This window comes from Malus sylvestris, chromosome 4 (assembly GCF_916048215.2).
Source record: "Malus sylvestris chromosome 4, drMalSylv7.2, whole genome shotgun sequence".
Taxonomy (NCBI): Eukaryota; Viridiplantae; Streptophyta; class Magnoliopsida; order Rosales; family Rosaceae; genus Malus; species Malus sylvestris.
Window position 1 is genome coordinate 18,813,331 of NC_062263.1, and position 15,627 is coordinate 18,828,957.

Below are 15,627 nucleotides of genomic sequence, written 5' to 3' on the forward strand. Positions count from 1 at the left end.
AAAAGATTTTCATGTTGTAGACCTAATTTAATTAACTGTATTTAGGATTAGAGAGGGAGAGGGCCGGCGGCAAGAGAGGGAGAAGAGAAAGATGTAATTTTGAGGTGTGTGTTGTATTACCCCATTGTGCATTTATTTATAGTAGTAGGGAAGATTAAATCCTTACCCTAATAGGATTACAACTCTAATAGGATATTAATTACTAAAGTGAATATTCAAAGATATCCTTAGATACACTAGGATTTACACAATTACATTCCCAATCTAATAGGACTGCAACATACCCCCTTGAGTGTGTAAATACTCAAACAAAACATCGCATCAGATCTTCAGCAGATGAGGTAGAACAGTTGATGAAGTCGTCAACATAACGGGTGAATGCGAGCCTCAAATTTAAAAGAAAGTATGCATAGGTAGTAAAACTCACAAAACCTCATTATGGTAAAACCTAAGGTAGGTAAAAATCAATAGACTAAGGAGAAAAGTGAGAAATGCATAATGTCTAAAAATAAACATCAAACATGACGAAAATAATGAAATCAATGGAGTATGATCATTCCAGGATGGGTACCTCATTAAAACCTTGTTAGATAGCAAAAACCCAGTGAAAAAATGCTCCTAATTGTAGGAAAAAGAGTACATTAAGATTAAGTGAGTATGCTTCTGGATATCCCTTCTAAGTTGGACATAACTTCCAAATAAGAGAACTACAAGCAATTCAACTAGGATAATTTACGCATACCGATTCCTTGGACGAACTTCTGAAAAGTAGACTTGGGCAATGACTTGGTGAAAAGATCGGCCAGGTTGTCCTAGGAAGGGATTTGGTTGACTTCAATGTTATGATGCCGTTGTTGCTGGTGATAATAAAAGAACTTCAGCGCTATGTGCTTGGTGTTGTCTCCCTTGATGTATCCCTTCTTTAATTGCTAGATACATGCTACATTGTCTTCAAAGATCGTCGTAGGAAGGCCAACGATAGAAGTAAGACCACTAATGCTTCAAATATGTTCCATGACTGCTCCTAACCAAAAGCACTCACGAGATGCTTCATGCAGGGTGAGAATCTCAGCATTGTTCGAAGAAGTTGCAACGAGCGTTTGCTTGGTAGACCTCCAAGATATAGTAGTGTCTTCAACGGTAAAGACATAACCCGTTTGAGAACGTGCCCTATGTGGGTAAGACAAATAACCAGCATCTACTTAACCAACAAGACGAGAATCAACCCGAAGACCGAAGGGGGCGGCGACTCCTCTCGAGGATTAATGTGTATAAAACAAGCCCAAATCCGTCGTACACTTAAGATAGGGGAAAATGTCTTTAACACCATTCTAGTGTCTATGTGTAGGCGCGTTGTTGTATCTATCTAAAGATTAACAACGAAGGAGATGTCGGGTTTAGTGCATTAAGCCAAGTACAATAAAGCACCAATTGCACTTAGGTATGGAACTTTAGGTTCCAAAATCTCTTCCTCATCCTCAGTTGGACATAAGGGATCTCGTTTAGCATCTAGAGTTCGAACGACCATAGGAGTACTCGAAGGCTTTGCTTTACCTTCATTAAAACGTCACAACATCTTTTGGGTGTAGTTCGATTGATGTACTAGGATTCCATTCAAACAATGCTAGATCTCCAGGCCAAGACAATATCGAGTTTTTCCAAGATCCTTCATCTCAAATTCCGATTTCAAGTGAAGGAAAATTTTCTCAAGCTCTGTGGGAGTTCCGATGAGGTTCATGTCATCGACATAAATTGCAACGATCGCAAATCCAGAATATGACTTCTTGATGAACACGCATAAGCATAGTTCGTTGTTAACATAACCTTGACTTGTCAATATTCACTCAGGCAGTTATACCACATCTGCTCGGATTGTTTCAAACCGTAGAGCGATCTCCTCAATCTAATTGAGAGAGTGTTCCGTGGTCTAGAACTATTTGAATCAATCAATGGAAGTCATATGGAACTTTCATGTAGATTTCTATATCTAGATCCCCATAGAGATACGCGATTACCACGTCCATAAGCTGCATATTCAGTTTTTCGAAAACTACCAAACTGATAAGGTAACAGAACGTTATAACGTCCATTTCTTGGGATTATGTCTCTTTGTAATTAATCCCAGGGTGTTGAGAGAAGCCTTGAGCTATGAGGTGTGCTTTGTATCACACTATTTCATTCTTCTCATTACATTTCCTCATGAAAACCCACTTGTAACCCACGGGCTTCATATATGGTGGAGTTGGAGCTACATGCCCAAACACTTTACATTTCGCAAGCGAGTCGAGTTCAACCTGGATTGCTTGTTTCTAGTTTAACTAATCCGTTATACGTCGACATTCATCAACAGAACGTGATTCAATGTCATCACTAAGCATGATGTCGGAAGCAATTGTATACGTGAATGCATCATCGACAATCATCTCATTCTGATTCCAAACCTCATCCAATACTACATAATGGACTGAAATCTCACGATTCTCGGGAGGTCGATATGTCTCATATAAGACATCAACGTAATTTAGAATAACTTCATGCGTTGGAACAGATAAGTAAGCAATGGTTAAATTCAGACTAGGGTTATTAGTTTATGCCGTTTTCCTCTTCTGGGGTTATGAATCCTTTGAACTAGAGGGTCTGCCATGCTTCAGGGTAAGAGCAGATGATTGGCTAGCCATAAGTGTACCGAGCTGCGTAGGAGGTGCGGTTGCCTCACCCTAGGGTATGGTCCGGCCTTCTAAGGCAGTGATATGGCATACGTTGAGTACATCCATCATTGCAGGTGCGTTTATAGCGGGCATATGTGATCTTATCACCTTTGCTAGATTAGTAAAAGCATCTAGCATGCTTTGAGTGATGCTCTAACGATCCAGAATACGTCGCACTTCAGTTTTAGATTGAGGGGTGCGAGGTTCTAAATGAGACATAAAAGGAGTAATGTATGACAATTTGCAGCGTTGTACAGGAACGTTAGTGATCTTATCTCCCTTTAACGACATGAAGACTATCTCATCGAAGTGACAATCCGTAAAACATGAGGGTAAAAAGATCTCCTGTTAAGGGCTCTAAGTAGCGAATAATTGATGGCTAATCATAACTGACATATATTCCCATTTTTCTCTGAGTACCCATTTTGGTACATAGTTGCGGTGCTATTGGCATAGACCATGCACGCAAACACACGTAAATGCGAGACGTCAGGCTCGTATCCAATAACCAACTGTAACGGTGAAAGAGGTTGGGTAGCGGTGGGTTTCAGGTGGACCAACATAGTTGCGTGCAATATTCCATGGCCCCAAGCAGATACCGACAAGTTGGTTCACATAACCAACGTCCGAGCTATCGTTTAAAGGCACTTTATGAAAGCTTCTGCCAGGCTGTTTTGGGTGTGAACATGGGGTACATGATGTTCAACTTCAATCCCAACAGATATGCAATAATTGTAAAAAGTCCCAGTCGAATCGACTTGATCGGATAATCAGGGTGGTGAGAGTTAAGCTTAATAATTTGTGTTAGGAGTTTCACAAATGCAGCATTGATTGTGGACAATAAACAGACATGTGACCATTGCGTCGATGCATTAACCAACACCATGAAGTATCTAAATGGTCTGCATGTTGGTTGGATAAGTCCATAAATATCCCCTTGAATCCTCTGAAGAAACTTAGGGGGTCATGAATAATCTTTGTAAGTAAGGGTTGAATGTTTAACTTCCATAGGGAGCATGCTTTGCAGAGCGGATGTCCGGGATAAGATTTTAAGTGGTGCCAATGTGATACTTTGAGGATACGGCGCATCATATCTCGTCTAAGGTGTCCCATTTGATCATACTAAAGTAGGAGAGTACTCTGGAACCCAGCCATAGGGCTGGCCACGTGATGGGTCTCCACGGATCAAATGGTTGTTATGTACAACCCACTCGGGAGATGTTAATACGCTTCTGGCCATATTCGTAAGAAGTGATATAAAGAAATTAAGAACCATTTTCTTTAGTAGTTTCAACATGATACTGATTATCTCGAATATCTCTAAAACTCAGCAACGTTCTACTAGAACGTGGAGAATATAGTGCCTCTTTAATGGTTAATTCAGTACCATTGGACAACATAATATGGGTCTTTCTGTATCCTTCTATCAGACTGGATAGGCTTGAGAGGGTTGTAAGAGGTGCATTTCTAGGTACAAAGTTAGTAAAATAGTGTTTCTCACGCAATATGGTATGCGTGGTGGCACTATCAGCTAGACAACTAACTTTCCCACTAGTCATACCTAGAAATAAATTAATTGAATCGGTCACATGCATAAATATAATTCCATTCATTCAATTAATCAATTCAAGAAATAATATCCATAAAATAATTAATAATTCAAAACAAACCAATCCAAACAAATAAATCCAAAGACTTAGAAAAGTTGTCCAAAAATTAAACCATAAATCTAAAATTTAGGGGAGGGGTTCGGCCACTCCTAGTGGGTTCGACCACTAGGGGTGTAAAAATGCCATAACATGTCTTAGAAAAATAAAACTTTATTCTTCCATGGGAGCAGATGCCTCCTAAAAATATGAAACCTCCAGAGTTGTAGTAGTATTTTTGGGATATTCTACATGCACAAAGTCAGTCTCACGACGGGAATGATACTTGGCAATAGCCTCGGGAGTAGCTCGACATACGCGTGATGAATGATCCTTTGATCCACAGCGATAACACATGTCTAATTTAGTGGAAGTTGATTGAACCCGCTTCTGGGTCAAATTTTCTCCCTTAGGTGGGCCTCTGTTTTGTTGACCTTGGGCCCATGGTAGGGCATGCCTCCCATTTCCATGGCCATGATGGGGTTTCCGTCGGTTGTGGCTGCTAGAATTAGTCGCATGTGCTTTAGGCGGAGCGTTTGAGCCAGTGGGTCGAGTCTGATTGTTCTTCATCGAAAACTGGTTTTGCTTTTCAGTGAAAAGTAAAACAGATATCAAATTCGAAAATTTGGTGAACTTCTGTGGCCTAGTTGTTGCTGCAGAACAATACTGGTGGCATTGAAGGTCTAATAGGTCTTCTCCAAGAGATCTTGTTCGGTTAAGTCTTCTTTACAGAACTTAAGCAGTGATCGGATTCTACAAACTTCAGAGTTATATTCATTCACAGACTTAAAGTCTTGGAAGCGTAAATACTGCCAGTCGTGTCTTACTTCAGGCAAGTAAATGTCTTTTTGGTGATCGAAACGATCTGCCAGAGTGAGGCAGAGGGTACGTGGATCCTCTTCTGCGAGGTATTAGGTCTGCAGTGCATTATGGATGTGTCTATGGATGAAGATCATAGTATTAGCTTTCTGAGCTTCGTCGACGGGTTCATCGTTGGTAGGTTTCTTGATAGTAGCTCTAAGACTCTTTGCAGTAAGATGAAGTTTCATGTCTTGAACCCATTTTAGGTAGTTTCTTCTACAGACTTCCAAAGTGATGAAATCAAGCTTTTTCAAGTTCGACATGTTCCTAAAACAGAGGGTACAACAAAACATAGCTAGTCGTATGGAAAAACATAGACATATATCATAGAACATGCAGGTTTTATAGACATGTATTGGTTTAATTTAAACATGAAAGCTACGGGTTTCATGTAGTAAGTTTTGAATGAAAACTGTGGGTTTCAAAGGCACTAAATTCGAAACTACATGTTTGATTTAGTTATGAACGTTCGGTTTATATATAAGGGTACCTACAAGAACACAGAAGACAATATACAATAAAGTATAGTGAATTTGTGGATTGATTCAGGAACCCAAGTGTGAGTGTATCGGGACTACGAAAGAGAGTCAACGATTCAAAGAAATGAAATAATTTATTGAATCATTAATTGCCAAAAAATGAACTTCAGGTCAATAATTTTGGATTAATTATCAGATTAATGGATTATAGTCACTTTAATTAATTCAATAGATCGTAACCCATTCAGGTTTAATTGTAGAAGCAAAAATAATAATAACATTCGAGTTAAAACTATAGCCCAATCTCGGTAGGCTTGGGTGCTGTGTGTGGGGTAAGGCCCCAAAAATGGTTTAATGGGCCACGACTTGGCTGCAAAACAGCCTAATCATGGCTGCAGACCATGGGCCGTGTGTCTGGGACATGCCCAGCAGCAAAGTTGCTGGTTTGTGGGCCACAAAAGGCACTGGTGCACAGGCCTAGCACAAAACTGGCCTGAGATGGGTGCGCGCGAAGCCAAGCGAATGCTAGCTTCATTGTGGGCCAATTCTAGGCAAGCCCAACCACATGGGCTGGCTTTGCTGATCACAGGTCGAGAGCGATGGCGAGGCCAGCAAGCAAAGCTTGCTGTAGGCGGGCCAGGTAGCATGCAGACAAAGCCTAGCAAACAAAGCTTGCTGGCTTAATGGGCCGAGACAAGGACAAAGCCCAGCAAAGGCTTGCTGGCTTGCTAGAGTGGACTCAGGGCTTCGGGCCAATGCATAAACCAACCCAGGCCCCAGGCCTGGTTGCAGTATAGTGGCGCAAGCCCACAAAACTGCTACGATAGGTCCATGGTGTTGAAACGATGCCGTCCTAGCTGTGGCGTGGCTCGACAGTGTAGCATAGAGTTGCGACTCAACAATAAAAAATCCTTTTTTTTTTTTCAAATTCTGGGGTTAAAAATCCTAATTGCTTCTAAATTAATTTTGATGCTTTGACTCACAAATTCCACATAGCATAATTATGTATTGCATGAACAAATATATATATTGACAAAATATATTAACACATATGCAATATATATAATTGAAAGGAAAATATAAATATAGGGGGTTCATGCATCATGTGGAATGTTTTCATGCTTCAAGGTCGTTTTAAATACCTTAATTTATTTTAAACAAACATGATTGGCAGAACATAATTGAAAGCCTTTGATATTGTAGAAGAAAGCCTCTTCCACGATCATTCAGTTCCTTAGCTTCTGGCAAGAGCATGTTGATAACGTGTTGTAGGCCTAATTTACTAAACTGTATTTCGGACTAGAGAGGGAGAAGGCCGACGACAAGAGAGATAAGAAAGAGATGTAATTCTGAGGTGTGTGTTGTATCACCCCATTGTGCCTTTATTTATAGTAGTAGGGAAGGTTAAATCCTTACCCTAATAGGATTACAACTCTAATAAGATATTAACTACTAAAGGAAATACTCAAAGATATCCCTAAATACAGTAGGATTTACACAATCACATTCCTAATTTAATAGGACTGCAACACTTTACACCGCTATTTATAATTTCATTACAATGTTCTTATAACTCAAAAAAAAAAAAAAAAACCTAGTTCTCTTGTCCCTACCCACGTCGTTTCTCTCTTCCCATCGTCTCTCTCTTCCTCACTCTGAAAGTTGAAGGAAGCAAAAAAAACTAAAAAATGCCCAGCTCTCCTCGTCCCTGATCGGATCATATTTATATATATTTTTACTTCGAATTCACTCGTATTTTCTTAGTTAGTTCCTTATATTTTTGAGCTATTTACGTTATTTTTGTGTTTATAGGATCTGTTATGCAAAGAAAATAAAAATAGCACAAATGAGTTTTAAATAATAAACAGAAAGAAGGAATAAAAAATTAAAAGGAGCTGCCTTTGCAGCTGGAGGAAAGCAGGTCAGCAAGGGACAAACAAAAGGGGGAATAATAGCATAGACGAGGAAAGAAGACAGTGGGAAGGTAGTGCAACAAAAAGAATGGCAGAAAATAAGATGAAGTGGACAGAGTTAGGTGAGATAGAAGAAGAATAATAAGGGGGAGAAAGCGTGCAGGAAGTAGGGGAGCTGCCTGTGGGCAGCGTGAGCTGGAAGACAGAGGGGAGAGAGAGCAGAAAGCTGCCTTAGGCAGCACACGGAAAGAAGAATAAGGGGCGTGAGGAAGAACGGACCAGAAAGAAAAGAAAAAGAAAATAAAAAGGAGGACTGACAGAGGAGCACAGCGCCAGGCGCGGGACATGAGGTCAGACGGGAGTGAGAGAAGCAGCAAAACTGCAAGCTGCACAGAAAAATATAAGAGACGGACATCGCAGGGAGAGACTGGCGGGGAAGCACAGCAATACAAAAGAAAAGCTCCAGAGAGCAAGGCAGCAAGAAAATTAGAGGCTTCACTCCATTTCTCTCGGTTTAATCTTTCCAAACTTATGTTTTACTTTTGGTTTAATTTGATAATAATGTGTAACTAAATTTATTTTGGCTAGAGGTTAATTCGAAACCATGAATATATTTGTAATATGAATTGATTACCTTCAGTTGTGATTTATGAGTTGTGATTTAATTTGCTTAACTGCTTGATTGATAACTTATTTTTGTATGTCGATTAAGGATGCATACTTAATTTACATGCATGAATTTGATGCTAGAATATAAGGGAGTTTCACCTAATCGTTATGAACTTATATTCACAAGTAGTGAAGGTTGCTAGTCACAATCACGTTAAGTAAATTCTTGGCATAAGTTTCATGCAAATCATAGTAACGAGTGCCTCGTCAATGCTTATGTTTTTCATAGAACTTAATGATTCTTGCTTGTATCTCTATTATGCAATTCATGTAGGGAACTTGTAGGGAATGTTTTGGGTTGTCGTATGCAATCATCCAACCCAATAACTTGTGGAAAAACTGAGGGTTAATTAGTGCAATTCACAGTTAATTTGGGGCGTTGAGATTTACAATTTATTGAAAGAACAACTGAAAATCAATTTAGGTTGCATATGTGTCATGTGTGGAGAAGAACCCTCTAGCTAGTCAGTCACCTATCCTTTCACCTTAATTTCATGTTTTTGTCAATTCTGTAATTTATTTAAGTTTAATTTACGTCTCGTCAAAACCAAACCCCCCTCATTATTAAATTATATTATTTAGTTAGTTTTCATTGTTTTTAGTCTTTTAATTCAATTTCCGTCCATTTCAATTCCTAGTGTCTAATTTGATTGTTTTCATTATTTTGAGTCTTTCTAAGTGTGTTTCGAGGTATTAGAGTTTTTAGCCTAGTTTTGTGTCCTTGAGTCTTGTTTAATATTTTTAAATTAATTTAGAATAGATTAGCAATCCCTCTTAATCCCCGGCCTAGAACGATACCCTACTTACATCTATACTACAATTGTCAAAAAGAGGGTTTAATTTGTGTGTCAAGTAATTTTCGCATCAGTCCCCCGTTCCCCACCCCCACCTTGTCTAGTGCTTATCTCTTCCTCAATCACTACTCACCTTACAGGGAAAGAATAACTAGTAACTAAATCTATCTAAGATTTACAACAATCACAATTCAAGAATATCTATAACACTCCCCTTGAGTGTGTAAATACTCAAGTAGATTTGTTATCAGGTAAAGTTGCAAAAGTCGACTTGTCGGCACTAATTTAGGAAGATGCTAGTCTCAAAGAGAAGGAACTTGCATATGGAAATAAGTCTCACAAAACCCGACTATGGTGAACCCAATATGATACAAAAACCAGTAATCAAAGGAAAACGGTAAGCTAATGCAAAGCTAATTTAAACGTCTACAAGATGTACACAAGGTACGAGAAGCCCATGATGGGTGCCTCGTTACAACCTCATCAGGTAGCAAAAACCCAAAGGAAAAAATGCTCCTAATCATAGGAAAAAAGAGTACATTAAGATCAAGCGAGTATACTTCAGGATACTACTCCTGAGTTTGACATAATTCCAAAGAGAAGTAACAATGTTACAACTTAGCAAGTTTACGCATACCAATACCTTGAACAAGCTTATGAAATGTCGTCTTTGGTAAAAATTTGGTGAAAAGGTCGACCAGGTTGTCTTGGGAACAGATTTGCTTGACTTCAATCTTCTGATGCTCTTGTTGTTGATGAGAGAAAAAAAACTTTGGCACAATGTGCTTGGTGTTGTCTTTTTTGATGAATATCTTCTTAAGTTGTTCATACATGATTTGTTGTCTCAAAAGATCATTGTAAGGACATCAACAACATGAAGAAAGTCCACAGGTGTTTCGAATGTGTTCCACAACCGCTTTCAAGTAGGAGCATTCCCGAGTAACTTCATGTATAGTGAGAATCTTAGCATGATTCAAAGAAATGGCAACTAAAGTCTACTTGGTTGACCTCCAAGATATTGTGGTGCTTCTAATGGTAAAGACGTCACCCATTTGAGAACGCGTTTTTTGCGGGTCGGATAAGTACAATGCGTCAGCATAACAAACAAGGTAGGAATCAACTTGAGAACCGAGGGGGGCTGTGGCACCTCTTGAGCATTCATGGGGATAAAACAAACCCAAATTCGTCATACACTTGAGGTAGCAAAAAATGACTTTAATATCTATCCAGTGTCTGCATGTGGAAGTGTGGTTGTATCTTGCCAAAAGATTGATAGTGAAGAAAATGTAAAGTTTAGTACACTGAGCTAAGTACAATAAAGCGAAAATCGCACTGAGATATGGAATTTCGAGTTCCAAAATATCTTCATTCTTCTTAGTATGAAAGAGATCCCGTTAAGCATATAGCGATCAAACGACCATATGAGTACTCAAAGGCTTTGCTTCATCCTCCTTAGATGTAATGCCTAACTGAATCGTAAGAATATGAGAATCTCCTTCATAAATTATTGGAAAGCAACCTGTCAAATTCACATTTTACTTGATCTTCAGTTTCGTTCAGATCATGGGCTAGGACAAAAGAAAGAAAACAATTGATCCTGTATCAACGATCAATATAAGTGAATAAACTAGAATGGAAGAACTCTATTCAATATCTAAAAGTAAAAAAATATATCCTTCTATTGTGGTATCAAATGTATGGTTTCCATTGGCTTTATATGCTTTGGTGAGTCTCCGAGATTCTTTCGATGACCTATGTTGTGTTTAAGTGACATCTATATGATCTGATCGATTGCATAAAGCATACCCTTTTGTTGAAGGTCGTTCGAGCTTTTCCTGGGAGTATGACATGGGTTACTTCAGTGTCGTGGCACTTGGTACTCGAACATTGGCTCGAGGCAGTTTCTCTACCCCTTCTTACCCTGAAAAATCAAGGGCACCCCGCGTCTTTGAACTGATAACCATCTTTCAGCTAACCTGGCCTCCTCCGTTTCTCAGGACCAACAAGGGGTAGTCAGGAATATTCACTTGTTGTCCATTATTATCTAAAAATAATCAAGTTCTCAATGACTGGACGGAACCAAGAAATAACCCCTCACATGCGAAATTATAGAAGATCCCCTTTAAGATCAAACAATTCCATCAAATTGAGTATGATTGTATTTGTGATATCATCTACTATACCAGGAATATGAATGATCTTGATTATCGAAATTGCTTAGGGTACCCTTTTTTAGCTTCTAAAATCTATTTTTTAGTTCAAGATCCCTTTTCCTAACTGGAATCAAAGAATTATAAGATCTGTTCGGCCCAAAATGGGAATGGGCTAGGGTTATGAACGTGGTTATGAACCACAGTGTCGGGGGTTCGAATCCTTCCTCGCCCATAACCGGCCAAAAAGGGAAGGACCATTCCCTTTGGGGATAGGAAAATCATGATCCTTAGCCTAGCTCTCTCTCTCAAGCTCTATTTCCCTCTTCAACGCGCCAATCTGTCCTCAACTACCCGCCTCCCTTTCTCTCCGACAACAAGATACCTAGTCAAGAAAAAACAATTTAAAGGTATAAGGTGATTGGGTCACAGTCACAACGCAACTTTAATCCACCTTAAATCCAATCATCACCCCAGCTCACTCTTTTTGCTTCTCTATCCCTCTTGAACGTGAGAACTTTTAGCCTCTCTTTCTCTCTTGAAGGCATGAACTCTCAACTCCTCTTTCTCTCCAAATAAAAGATACCCAATGAATTAAAAAAATTAAAAATATTTTAATTCCATTGAGTCACACAAACTTGATTCTACCGTGAGCTCAGCAAATCAGGACCATCCGATTTTCGTTCGTATGCAAGGTTCGTTTCTAAGCTCTACACCTTAGAAATGCCCTTCCCTTTTAATCTAATGGGCTTCAAGTTCTCTTTTATTAAAAATCCTTCATATTTTATTAAAGTTCTCTTGGAAACTCAAAATTCTCTTTCCAGCTGATTTGTCCCTTCTCTTTTAACCTAATTGGCTTAAAGTCCCCTTTTATTAAAAAGCCTTCATATATTAATTTGTCAAGGTTGATACCCAGTGGTAGGAAGATTTTCAGAAGGAATTCAACGAATTGCGTTTGGAATCCTGAGCAACAACTGAGTTGATCATACAACAACTACAATCCTAATCAACAAAGGGGAGCGGGGCGATTGGGGAATCCTCTTCAGCCCTAATTTCACATCTAATTTCAATCGCACGGATACAAATTCGCAATTTTTTCCTTCATGCCCGCCATTCATTAAGATGGATTTTCCTCGTTTTGGTGATGATGATGAACCCTTATCTTGGATCTATAAGGCTGAACATTATTTCGATTTCTTCAATATTGACGATTATAAGAAAGTCAAGATGGCTTTTTTTTCATTTGGAGGGAGAACTCTTCAATGGTTTCAATGGGCGAATTGCGTAGTCAATTACCCCAAATGGGAGGATTTCACAGCAGCTTTATATCAGGAGTTCGGACCATCAGAATTTGAAGATTCGGCCGAGAGCTTGGTCAAATTGAGACAATCTGGGACATTGCGGGACTACATTTTTGAATTTAGGCATTTGGCAAATCGCACATTGGATATCAATCATTCCTTGTTGAAATCTTGCTTCATTGGCGGTCTCAAAGCAGAATTGCGCGATAATGTCAAAATCTTGAAGCCCAGAAATGTTCTTGAAGCCAATGCCTATGCATAATAGATTGATGCCAAGCTAGCAGATGTAGCCTTTTACTCGTTCTTTTGGTAATTCTTCCTTTCATGCACCTTTGCAGACTGTAGGTGATGTACCTACAGGAGATAGCAAGATTAAAACCGAGGTTGTTAGGAGATTAACCCTTGAGGAAGTTGAATATTATAGGAAAAATGGGTTGTGTTTTCATTGTAAGGAAAAATATTCCAAAGGGCATTCTTGTGAGAAGAAACATTTATGCCTCATTGATATTCAACCTGTGTGTGACACTGATAGTTCTGAGGATGAGAACTTAGAACCTGAAATGACATCTTGTGCTCTTTTTAGTACTCCTGCACCTAAATCCATCAAGACTATGAAAGTGTTGGGTTGCATAAAAAATTGTCCTGTAGTAATCCTCATTGATTATGGTAGCTCTCACAACTTCATTGACTCGTCCTTGGTGAAAAAAATTAAAGGGCATCTGGACACATCTCACGTTTTTAGTGTTAAGATTGCTGATGGTGGGAAAGTGAACACAATTGGATCATTATGAGCAGTTTCTCTGAAAAGTCAAGATTATCTCTGTGTAACTGACTTGTATGTTATGGCGATTGGTGGTTGTGACATTGTTTTGGGTGTTCAATGGTTACGAATGCTTGGACTAGTTCTTTGGGATTTTGATAAAATGTATATGAAGTTCAAGAAGGGTAACTCCACTTATTGTCTCTCTAGCCTTGAAACTCCTAATGAGCACATTCAAGATATCTCTGTTTTTCAAATGGAGAAACTTATGTAACACGAGTCTTCTATTGGAGCTTTTTTGTTTCAACTTCAAACTGAAGATATTGTGCAGCATCAACACTCACTTACTGATCAACAGTCTCAGGAATTGCACCAGCTATTGCAAGAATTTAAGGTGGTTTTCTTACCTCAAACCACTTTACCTCCTCATAGGTCCCATGATCATCGAATACCATTATTAAAAGGTAGTAGACCACCAAGTATGAGGCCTTATAGGTATGGGCCTTTACAGAAGACAGAAATAGAGAAATGTGTGCATGAATACAGAAGACAGAAATAGAGAAATGTGTGCATGAATTGTTAAACGCCGGGTTTATCTGAGTGAGCAATAGTCCATATTCGTCCCCATTTATCTTAGTCAAGAAGAATGAGGGAATATGGTGAATGTGTGTGGACTATAAGGGGCTTTACTTGATTACAATAAAAGATAAGTTTCCTATTCCTTTAATTGATGAGTTACTTGATGAATTTTTTGGGGCTTGGTTCTTGTCCAAATTAGACTTGCGATTTGGTTATCACCAAATCAGAATGCATCCAAATGACATCGAGAAAACGGCTTTCCGAACACAAGATGGGCATTATGAGTTTTTGGTTATGCATTTTGGCTTAACCAATGCTCTAGCAACATTTCAGTGTCTCATGAATGAGATTTTCAGGCCCTATCTTCGAAGGTTTATTATGGTTTTCTTCAATGATATTCTTGTTTATAGCAGTTCTTGGGAATCTCACTTGACTCATCTTCGAGTGGTTTTTCAGTTGTTAAAAGAACACACCTTGTTTGTGAAGAAATCCAAGTGTGCTTTTGGACAATCTACAATGGAATATCTTGGTCACATTGTCTCTAAGGATGGGGTTGCAGCTGATCCGTGTAAACTGGAAGCCATTGCAAATTGGGCCATACCTACATCAGTAAAGGCACTTCGAGGATTTTTAGGATTGACAGGGTATTATAGGAAGTTTATTCCTAGTTTTGGAAAGATCATCAGTCCCTTAACATTTTTAACTAAGAAAGATAATTTCCATTGGACTCTAGAGGTAACCATTGAATTTAATCAGTTGAAGATAGCTATGCTTTCTCCACATGTGTTGGCACTTCCTGATTTTACATAGCCATTTATTATTGAGAGTGATGCATCTGGATTTGGGATTAGCGCTGTGTTACAACAAAATGGGATACCTATTGCCTTTACCAGTAAAGCTCTTAGTCTACGAAATCAGTCACTATCTGCATATGAGAGAGATGATGGCCATTATTCATGCAGTGAAGAAATGGCAATCTTACTTGATGGGGAGACACTTTATAATCAGAATTGATCGTCACATCTTTAAATTTTTCTTGCAATATCGAGCTCACACTCCATTTCAACAAAAATGGGTCTCAAAGTTATTGGGTTTCGATTATAAGATTCAGTATAAACAAGGTTGTGATAATTAAGTGGCTGATGCTTTTTCAAGATTACCTATTGATATGAAAGCTCAGAATTGTAATATGGAATTGGTTGCTATTTCCTACCCTTATCTCAGTTGGATGGACGACTTGAGGAGGGATCTTGAGCAAGATACTTGGATTGTGACAAAAATCCAAGAAGTATTACAGATCACTGATTCAACTGTGCTCAGTAACTTGAAATATAAGGTAGATAATGGGTTTTTAAGATATAAAGGTAGAATAATATTAAGTTCTACTAGTTCTTGGAGACACAAGATCTTTGCATAACATTATTGTAGTGCTATTGCTGGCCATGCTGGGTTCCTTAAAACCTATAAAAGACTATCTCAGTCCTTTTATTGGGTTGGCATGAAAAAAGACATCAATGAGTTGGTAGCCAATTGTACAACTTGTCAGCAACAAAAATATGAGACATTGGCTCTTGCAGGATTACTCCAACTAATGCCTATCCTTTCTAGGGTATGGGCGGACATTTCTATGGATTTCATCATTGGGTTACCACCTTGCAAAGGTAAATCGGTGATTTGGGTGGTTGTAGACAACTATCAAAATATGCTCACTTCCTTGCTCTTTCCCATCCTTATATTGCGACTCAGTGGCCAATCTGTCTGTTAAGT